The sequence below is a fragment of the Ixodes scapularis genome, unplaced genomic scaffold (genome assembly GCF_016920785.2).
Source record: "Ixodes scapularis isolate PalLabHiFi unplaced genomic scaffold, ASM1692078v2 PGA_scaffold6__148_contigs__length_123643588, whole genome shotgun sequence".
NCBI classification, from domain to species: Eukaryota; Metazoa; Arthropoda; class Arachnida; order Ixodida; family Ixodidae; genus Ixodes; species Ixodes scapularis.
The window spans coordinates 47,933,314-47,942,963 of record NW_024609881.1 but is presented as its reverse complement, the minus strand read 5'-3'; the positions used below and the strand labels follow the sequence as shown (position 1 = coordinate 47,942,963).

The 9,650-nt window shown below is 43.0% G+C and overlaps 1 non-coding gene across 1 annotated transcript; it reads right to left on the bottom strand.

Moving 5' to 3' along the window:
- Positions 1–1,411: 1,411 nt before the first annotated feature.
- Positions 1,412–8,856, bottom strand: LOC115327923. Its single transcript, XR_005715203.1, has 4 exons — positions 8,627–8,856; positions 6,133–6,292; positions 4,212–4,320; positions 1,412–1,554 (listed from the first exon to the last, which is right to left on the bottom strand). It is a non-coding gene; the product is annotated as an uncharacterized LOC115327923 (transcript).
- Positions 8,857–9,650: the final 794 nt, after the last annotated feature.

Here is a 9,650-nt window from a genome sequence, read left to right as displayed (position 1 = left end):
TTAACAGTTGCTATTAAAAGAAACTAATTCTAATCACTGAAGAATTTAATAACATAATTTTTTTTTGTGCTGTATTAACTGAAATAATCAATCAGTGCTGCACTTAATTCATCCCTTAGCCATCACCATCCAATCCGAAGCCAGCTGGCCAGCCTGTCGCGCATGTGCATAGCAGTCGAACCTGAGTCGAATCTTTGTCGAACGTTTCACAAGTTAGAAAAAGTCGAATCTGGTCGAACTTCAACCTCGACCGGTTCACATCCCTAGTCCTAACGTTGCTCGGAGCTCCCTCTCCTTTCCGTGCTTCTGCTACGCTTTTGCCCTGTTCAGTTCGGCGTCGTGCTCACAGTTGAGTTTCATCGCACGCATCGGAGGTCCTCCAGCCTATCCTCCGTATGAGCGCCCAGGTCGCCTCAACGTATCAGCCTCAATGTATCGTACCAGTGCCCAGGCCACTTCAACGCTCCAATGGAAGCGCGGCAACCCCTTCCTAGTGAAGGACGCTCCTCGTTCGTTCGACATATCGCACGACTTAAGAGTGAGATACAGATATATATATATGTGTGTACAAAAGCAGTTAGCAATACACTATTAAAGGATGATAAAATATAAACTGGAGAAAAAAAGCTAGATAACTATGGTTGTAAAGAAAATTGAGGAGGAAAACTGAAGTGTCAAAGCGGACGATGCGAGCAGGCGAGCAGCGGGGCGACGAGGCCTACTAGAAAGCCGGGGCCGTGAGTACAGAAAACTAGTAGTAGAGCAAGGTCTGTACAGAAGGTATGTGAAACTCGTTTTTTTCAATATTAAACATAAAAAAAAACATTAATTTTAGATATTAGTACGGTTGTTTATTTAAATTCGCTTCTTTAGTGTACACCCCTGCTGACAAGAGTATGCCTTTAGCAGCCGTAAAAGAGTTGCGTGAACTCAGGTTCACCGAAAGGACCTTTACGCTAAATACCATTTGAGTTGCCGTGTGGCACTGCTTAAATGACATTTACAGTAAAGGTCCTCTGGCGTAAAGGTCCATTTAGGTGCCCGTCTGACAGAGGCATAACTTTGTTTGGGAATATTTACGCAGCATGATGCTTGTCAGCCTGGGTTTTGCATGAATTTACGTTAACATGACATATAAATCTCGCCGCCTGCAAGACGACATAACCACCACTACAGTGGCAACACCTTTCCTCTCTTGTGCTCACCGTGAAACCTAGGCTATTTATATTGACAAAAAAAAAAGATATGACATTTCATCTTGCGAGAAATTAGGCTAACAGAACCTCACAACTGCCACAAGTCCCACCAGACATAAACCGACGACATCTCCCGTGGAACAACACAAAAACAAATTGCATTTAATTTTCTTTTCTTTATTATACTCTTAAAATGGGGGGGGGGGGGGGGGGGGGGCATGGGCCTGTAAAGAATAATCAATTAAAACACAAACATAAAACAAATGTTAAAAAAGTGACAAGACTGCTCCCTCGCTCTTGGTCCTGGACCACTTCTGGCCCCGCTCCTCCACACGCACAAACTTCCTTGAGTATCCTCCTGAAAAAGCAAACAAAACAATAGTTGAAATTAAAATGAAAAAAAAAAAACTGGTGCAATATCGGCTATCAGTGTAAACCAATCAAATCAACACGGGTATTGTGCTTGCCTGTAAAATGAATCACGAATTTACACTCATTCTTTATGCTCCACTGGAGAATAAAATGGTCTCTAGTAGACTTTTTTCTCTTATATTATGTCAACGTACAGAACCAAGTCTAGTGATTATTGGCAATTTAGGGCAAATGCCACAAACACCGCTGTAACTTCGCAGGTGGAATAAACAACTGCTGAAGCCCACAACTATAAAACTTGGAGGTACATCATTGTGTGCATTAAAGGGGTCATGAAACGCTTTTCCAACTTTTTCCTGTTTAGCTTTCCTCCTCAACTCATAAATCGCGCATTCTACCAAACAGTTCAAGAAGACGGAAAGGGGGGAGTCTTCTCTTGCTCGGACTCTCGTGTGTGTATCCGGACACAGCCATTCTCTCCCATCGCTCAAAATTCAGACAAAAGTTGCTTTCTCCATCTTGTTCACCCTGAAGCTGACAGTGCAGTGGAAGCTACGTGCTCGTTGGGCCAGCCACACTTTTGCCACGTGATCACGCTCTCTCACGCATACCCACGCGCAGAGAGTGAGGCCAGGTGATGAAAGGGAGGTGGCTGATTGGTCCGGCAAGCGCGTAGCTTCCACCACAATGTCAGCTTAGGGGTGAAGGGAATAAGTAAGGTCCGGTTTCATGTGACGTGTGTTTGGGCCCGGTGACGCGCTGTGGGGGCCCGGTGACGCACTGCGGGGACTGCAGATGTGTTACAGTGAAAAGGCAGAGAGCTCACGAAGGGAAGGAGATATGGAATAGTCCGCTGTGTTTTCAAATTTTCGTACCAAAAGTCAGGCTTTTGACTTTCTGCCTTTTTTTTGTGTTGGCCCACTGAACGATGTGCTATTAGTAAAATCCCAATATAAATTGATTCATTTTAGCCCAAAACTCGTTCCATGGGCCCTTTAAGCTACGTCGGCTCGTGAATGTAGGCTTGAATTTTATTAGTAATAATAAAGAAGATACAGCTTTCCCTGCTGCTGCAGTTTTGTTTGTTTTGTAAATTGCGGCTTATATTATATGCACATAATTGCATTCAATCCACAAGGAATGAACTACGGCCCGTTTACACCTGAAGAATTCTTAAAAAATTTTGGCTCCTAGCAAAAAACATTACCCCTCGATGTACACTCTAAAAAAAGCCCGTCCATCTACCTTCCCGCATAACATCATCGCAACTTGCGGAGACAGACTGCGAGTAGACAAAAAAAAAATGCAGTCTGAGTTGACATTAAGCAATGCAAAACATCACGCTTGCTTTGCTTAATGTCGCAACTCAGACTGCGTCTTTTGGTCTAAACATATGTCTCGGCATCGTCATTCGCTGAGCTGCCTCCGCAAGTTGCGGTGAATGGCTGTCAGTGTTGTGCGGCAAAGTAGACGCTCGGGCTTTTTTTTAGAGTAGCGAATTAAGGTACTTGTAAGAGCATTTAAGTGAGTTCTTGAATTCGGCTATCCAGATGTCCAAGTTTGTAACGCATAATGCCTCAATCACACAGCAGGAGTTTGGCCACCCCGTCATTTAAAAACATTGGCTTTCCCGTCATTTTAAAAAATTTTTGGGCCGGTTCCTCGCTGCAATGTTGCGCCGTCATCATGTTCCGGCGAGAAAACGTGCCTGTCGTTTCCAAACGACGGAATGGCTAAATATTGGCTGTGTGAATCAGGCCTAAAGCTTTGTTTATTTTTCTTATACTAAATGTATAAGAAAAATTCCATCCACACATTTTGGATTGAATGTAATTGTTTCATTTAGCATTGAACTACACAAAAAGCTTGTTTCTTCTTTTTATGTAGTGTTAACTAGAGCACTATATAGCTCCTTCGGAGCAGAGTAGCGCAATCTAGAACGCCGCCTCTCGGCGACTAGCGGCGAACGCCCGGAGGTTCCAACTGCGGTCAGAAATGCATGGAGAACGTGAAAAAATCGTTGTTTCTTCAGTGTTGTGGGAATATACGGAATCGCAATCGTTTTTGACATAATAATGGAACACTTTAGTATAATTCGCGCTAAGTTTTGTGCCCCGCAAGGACCTGACTTTTTTTTAAAAATTGCCTGAGCGGCATCATGCAGCAGACGACACGGCGACATCACACCATTCACGTGACCCGCTCCGGCCAACCCGAAAAGCCCATCTCCGCTGCGAGCAAAAATCGTCTGCTTCAAACGCCATTGCCTTGGAAATTGCCTTCTCAAAATTTGCACACGCATCCGATATTATTAAAACTTTGATAAAGTGTTTATTGCTTTACTAACTTCACGACAGACTAGTTTTGAAAAGTGTGAACTCGCCGTTCATTTTTTAATCAGCAGTGTTGTGTCGATCTCCATGTATTCTCCCGTAGGGCGGGCCGCCTCCTGGAACCCTGTGTACCACGTGACTCGCGCCGAGCTGCTCTGTCGGCCATGTTGTCGGCAAAACCTGGGGTTCAAAGGATTGCGCTACTCTGCTCCGTAGGAGCTATATAGTGCTCTAGTGTTAACGATGTAGGCAACAAGCAAATTCTAAGGCAGAATCTGAAAAATGTTCAACCGAAAATTGCTTTCTTTACGTACGCGTCTTCCTGCTTTTTCGGTTGCCGTGCGCGTTGCAGAACTGGTTTCCGACGTGGAACGTGTATTTCTTGGACGCAAGTCCTCGGAAACTTTCCATTGCAGCGCCTGAAAAAGAGTGTAAAAGCCCACTTTGACATCCGTCTCTTCTCACACTTTCAATTCTGCCTGATATTGACAGAAGTATCGTACATTTTAAAAATAAAAACACCCTGCTGGATATACGCACTGTCTTTTCTATACCTTTAAAACCTAGCCCAGCGAGGAGTGTGTATTCATTGCAGCCTGAGAACAAAGTATGTAAGCGGATTTTGTGACATTATGATTAAAGTCTACATTTAAAGCTATGTCGCTACATTTAAATCTATCGGAGATGTCCATTCTATAAAACAAGAACATTTTAATTTAGAATTTTTTTTATTACCATTTTTATTTTGGAATAGCTAGCAACGGAAGGACGTTTTCCTTTGGAACTAAAAAAAGTAAAACAAACATATAATTCCCTACATAACAATATTAAAACCAAATAAGCATGTTCAATTAAGCAGCAAAAGCATGACACCCCTCCTTCTCCTTCCCCCTACCTTTAACTTTCCCTCTCCTAGAGTGGAGCTCCGAAGGCGAAGCGTCCATTAAATCATTTGTTTGTGGAAAGTTAAAAGATGTGTTGTCCTGTCCCCTGTTTTTACGTATATAACTCTTTCTAAACCTACCGTATTTACCCGAAAATAGGTCGACCACGAAAATAGGTCGACCCCTATTTATTGAGCCCACCGAGAATAAAAAAAAAATAATTCAAATATAGGTCGATCTTTCTTTTTTTTTTTAAGGAACAGGGGAAAGTTAGGGCAAAAGAAAAAAACCTTTATTTACAGCACTCTCAGCTAAATCACAGGGCGATGTCAAAAACTTATTCATCGTCAGAAGTTCCGGACATATCGTCGTCCGAAGCTTCGTCAGCTTGGTAGACATCCTCGCAAATTGGCAACAATACCTCACTGACACCGTTGTAAAATGACGACAAGAAGAAACGAAAGAAGGTGGAGACGGGCCAGCCACGAAAGACCAAATACAAAGACACGAGCAACGCAGCGAGCCCCGTGAGCAACACGCGACCCGCCGAAGAAAAACAAACTAAAGTACCTCCAAGTTTTTTTTTTTTTTTTTTTGTGCGTCTGCGAGGGAGAGAGGAATGGAGCGCATAGGAGGGCAAAGTGCATGGCGCATCGCGTTCCTCTCCCTCCCCTTCCCCCTTGCCCAGCGAGGGGAACGCTACAGGCGTGATGGCGAAACCCGACGCCCGAGGAAAATGCGCGAGAGCCGTAGCCGGCGGTCACGGGCTGTCGGCTGCTGCTGTTCGGTTGTTTTTGTGCATCAAAAGCTTTTTGAAACAAGAAGCCGCGCGGCTCTACAGCAACGCCGGCTAGGTGATGGACAGCTCCATACCCTCGGTAGGGTTTCAAATTTTGGTCGCGAATTAGGTCGAAATTCTTTGGTCACGATTATAGGTCGACCCTTAATTTTTGACAACATTTCCGAAAAAAAAAAGGTCGACCTATATTCGAATAAATACGGTACATCATTACCAACGCGCTCACTAACAAGTGTAAAAATAAAGGTTCTGAATTTTAAGATTTTACTAAAATTAAATACTTTAATGACTATGCCTTTTTTTGTCATCTATTTCCCTCATTTGCTTTGGTACTTAGGGCAACATAACTTCAATAAACAGTTTTCCTTCCTAACGTTAACTTGTGATAAAATGTGAAACTTGAATTTTATTCCCTTAGATATATGTGACAATTTTCTTAATTTTTATTCATGGCTTGATACGCATGAAGAGCATTCTAAATAATGATTAGCTTTTAAGCTCCAAATTAACATTCATTGCGTTCAATAGAATTTAGTGGGAATACTTACGACGAACGGCCTTCTCGGCTGCCGTCCCTTCGAAGACAAGCTTGCCCGTTGATTGCTTGTAGGTGTAGGTTACGGCTAACTCTAAAGTGAACAAACTGCTCATCATTCCGTTTGCCTTCTTTCCAAGCGTTGACCCGTCAAAACTCCTGAGGTGGGAGACCTGCAAGTAGAAGTGTCATGAAAAGATTTTTTGAAGAATGCAAAATATAGGTCACGGGACACAAATGAGAACAGGGGTGCTCAGATAGCAAAACGTACGCGTTATATAAAATGTAGTGTTTACCAAAACTGGGATTACATGCCAACGTGTCAGAGATTGTGGCAACAATATACAAAATCAAACGCAAAGAAAAAGAAAAGAAACACTTGAGTTTGCGGGAAAATGATTTCCAACCGCCAAAAAAGATAAACCGCATATACATTCTCATGTCGCCATAGTTCCATTCTGAACATTGAAGTGATTTCCTTTCCCATGAAACATTTTATAGCCAATCACAGCAATCAGCGGGACATGCTCGGTGAATAAAGGGGACAAACATGTGTTCAGGCCAAAAATGAAGTCTTCGTAAGGACACTGAGCGTGACGTTTCATGTTGCTCGGTGTCCCAGCGCCGACCTTATTTTAGGCCTAAACACCTGTTCGACGCCATGATTCACTGAGCTCGCTCCACAGATTGTTGTGATTGGCTATTAAATGTGCGATGGGAAAGAGAACACACGGGAACTTTTAGAGTGCACATGCAATCCTTTTTGTTTTCGGTCGCCGTGTTAAAGGGATGCTGAACCAAAATTTGGATTCCACAAAACACGTGGCGAAAGCGTACAACGGGATGCTACAAATACCAAGACATCACTCATACAGTGATATCTCGAACGGATGACCATATTTTTCAAGAAAAGAAGGCACATTTGACAGATATGTTTACGTCATGTTTCTCCGAGAAGGAGAGAGAACGGCCTTGCATCCTCTCCGCCTCGTCGCCTTGAGGGGGCAAAGTGAAGAGAGGAGGAAACGAGATATCTGGGACCGTCACGTGCCTGGTGGGCCTGGTTCAATCTCGACCTCTTTTTCCAAAAATATGGCCGTCCATTCGAGATATCGCCTTACGAGGACTGTTGTAGGGACTGTAGCGTCTCGCCTACATCTCCTGCATTGTTTTTCTGAAATCCAAATTTCGGTTCACCATCCCTTTAAGTTACTCAAGGTAAGCTTCCTTGATGAAATTGAAGCTCGAGGTTGCAAGTGGCACCGTAGAATAGAGGGTTGTCTCAAGATTGAAAGAAGTAAAACAATAAATATGCGGCAAAAATAAAAAATGTCCTTTACGGCGTACCAAAGCAGTTCCGAGACTCTAGACCATGCGAAAATGCAACCACCTGTGCTAATATCCGAGATATCAACCGGATGCGTGCTAACTACGATAGAATTTTTGAATCAAAGACATATTTCTAAATTATCCAAGCATCAAGGAGGATGCCGGAAATGGTGTTCCACACACCGCAAGTGCACGCCTTTCCCGTATAAGCGATTCGAAGTAAATAACCAAAGAAAAGCATCTTGGGACACAGCGCGAACAACAGACGTGGACGAAGAAGAAACACACGGGACAAGCGCTGACTGTCAACTGAATTATTTTAATAAGAAAACACAGGAAAACGACCATCCATCTTTTGCAGTTCACCCCCCGTCTGCGCCTTCGTCCACGTCTGTTGTTCGCGGATGAATTCCCACCAACTCGCCCAACTATCCATTCTTCATAATAAAGCATTGACGAACGCACGTGCAAGATGCCATTTGTTTTAGGCTTTTGCTTTAGAACAATTACTGGTGCAGACGCCGACACGTGTGTCGCGTAAAACACCATTCCCTGCATTCTCCCTGATGCTTGGGTAATTTAGAAATAGGTCCATTTCTTTAGTTATCTTCATGTGACGTTCGTGGGGGGGGATGACGGTTGTCGGGTACACAGCTGCAATGCTGTAACAGCTGTAACTGCATGGACGCAAACATTGAGTCCAGTTGAGAATTTTTCGCTGAGAGGGCAAATTTGACGATAAATATCTTAAAGCAGGTTGCTTTTATTTCAACTGAGTCCTTTAGCCTTCTGTGGTAGCTGATTTCAAATTGTAATTGCAACATGGGCCATAAAAATTAAAATTAAAACATATTTAGCACATTTTTGTTAATTAGTCGCTTGATGGTGACGATTAAATTACTACCTAATGTCCGCCGAGCCCGATAAACATGGAGTGAAAAGAGTCTCTTCGTAAAACGCACTCCCGTTTTTTCTAAAAAATTTAACTGACTCAAAAAAACACACTTGGTATATTCATAAGATGACTTTTTGTTTTAATTCAGCCTTACTAATATAGAATTTTCTCAATTTGCTTAGGTTTAAAACAATCGAAATGATTGGTTTGAAAATGACTCAACCTTAATTGATTTTCTTTCTTTTGGAAGGAATCATTCATTATAAAAAAACTGTAAACCAACCATGTATCCGAAATTGCTTTCGTCTGCCAGAAACGCCCCCAGGGCTGGAAAATCCTCTGCTCTCTCCATCGGCAGTTTGGGTAGCACAGGAGGGGTGGAAAAGCGGCAGGGGCTGCAGCATGAACCTCTCTCAGACGGATGATTTCTTGGCGAAGGACTCCCACCTCTTCGTGCAGTAGTTGCAGTAGTTCGTTTTTGAAAAACCTTCTTGAAGGAAGATAGAAAAACATTTTGTTGGGGGACTTTTCAGAATGCAAAGCTTACTGAGTCATAAAATACAATTTTGCTGTTCTGCAGTTGTCCGACTGCAGAACACCAAAATTTCTTAAAATTTTCAAGTTAACGTAGCACACATTGCTATACTTTGGTCCAGCCTATGATAGACTACGAGCCAAAGTTACGGGCCGTGAGGTCATATCGCGAGCAAATAAAAATATGTGGTGTATCGCTTTGATTCGATCCTCACGTCCAAGCGATATACTACGTGGTTTCAAAGTATATTGTCATTGGACCTGCTGGTCAGTAGCTTTGGCTTGAAGTTCATCGTAGGGTAATACAAAATATAGCTCTGGAAAAACTCTTAGTAAAGGGTATCGAAGAAATAAAAAAAAACAATTATTTTGCTATAATAAAAACGCGTGAGATCTTTCATGTTCCAAATAGTAGAAATTTTTGGCATGCCGCAATTCGTGGGATCCGTGCTCGCGCTTAAGAGCGTGCTTTGAGGTCTAGTATGAGCTCACGGTAGCGCGGCGGCGGATCACGGACGCGGTATGCTAAAACTCTGTGACATAGAATTTAAGCATACCTCTTCCATGATTCGCCACTGCACTACTTTGGGCTCGCGCTACACTTGCAAGCATACGGGCAAGGTACACTCTAAAAAAAGCCCGTGCGTCTACTTTTCTGCAGAACACTCGGAGAGCCAGTCACTGCAACTTGCGGAGGCAGCTCAGCGAATGACAATGCCTAAACATAAGTTTGGACCAAAAAATGAAGTCTGCGATGTAGCATTAAGAAACGC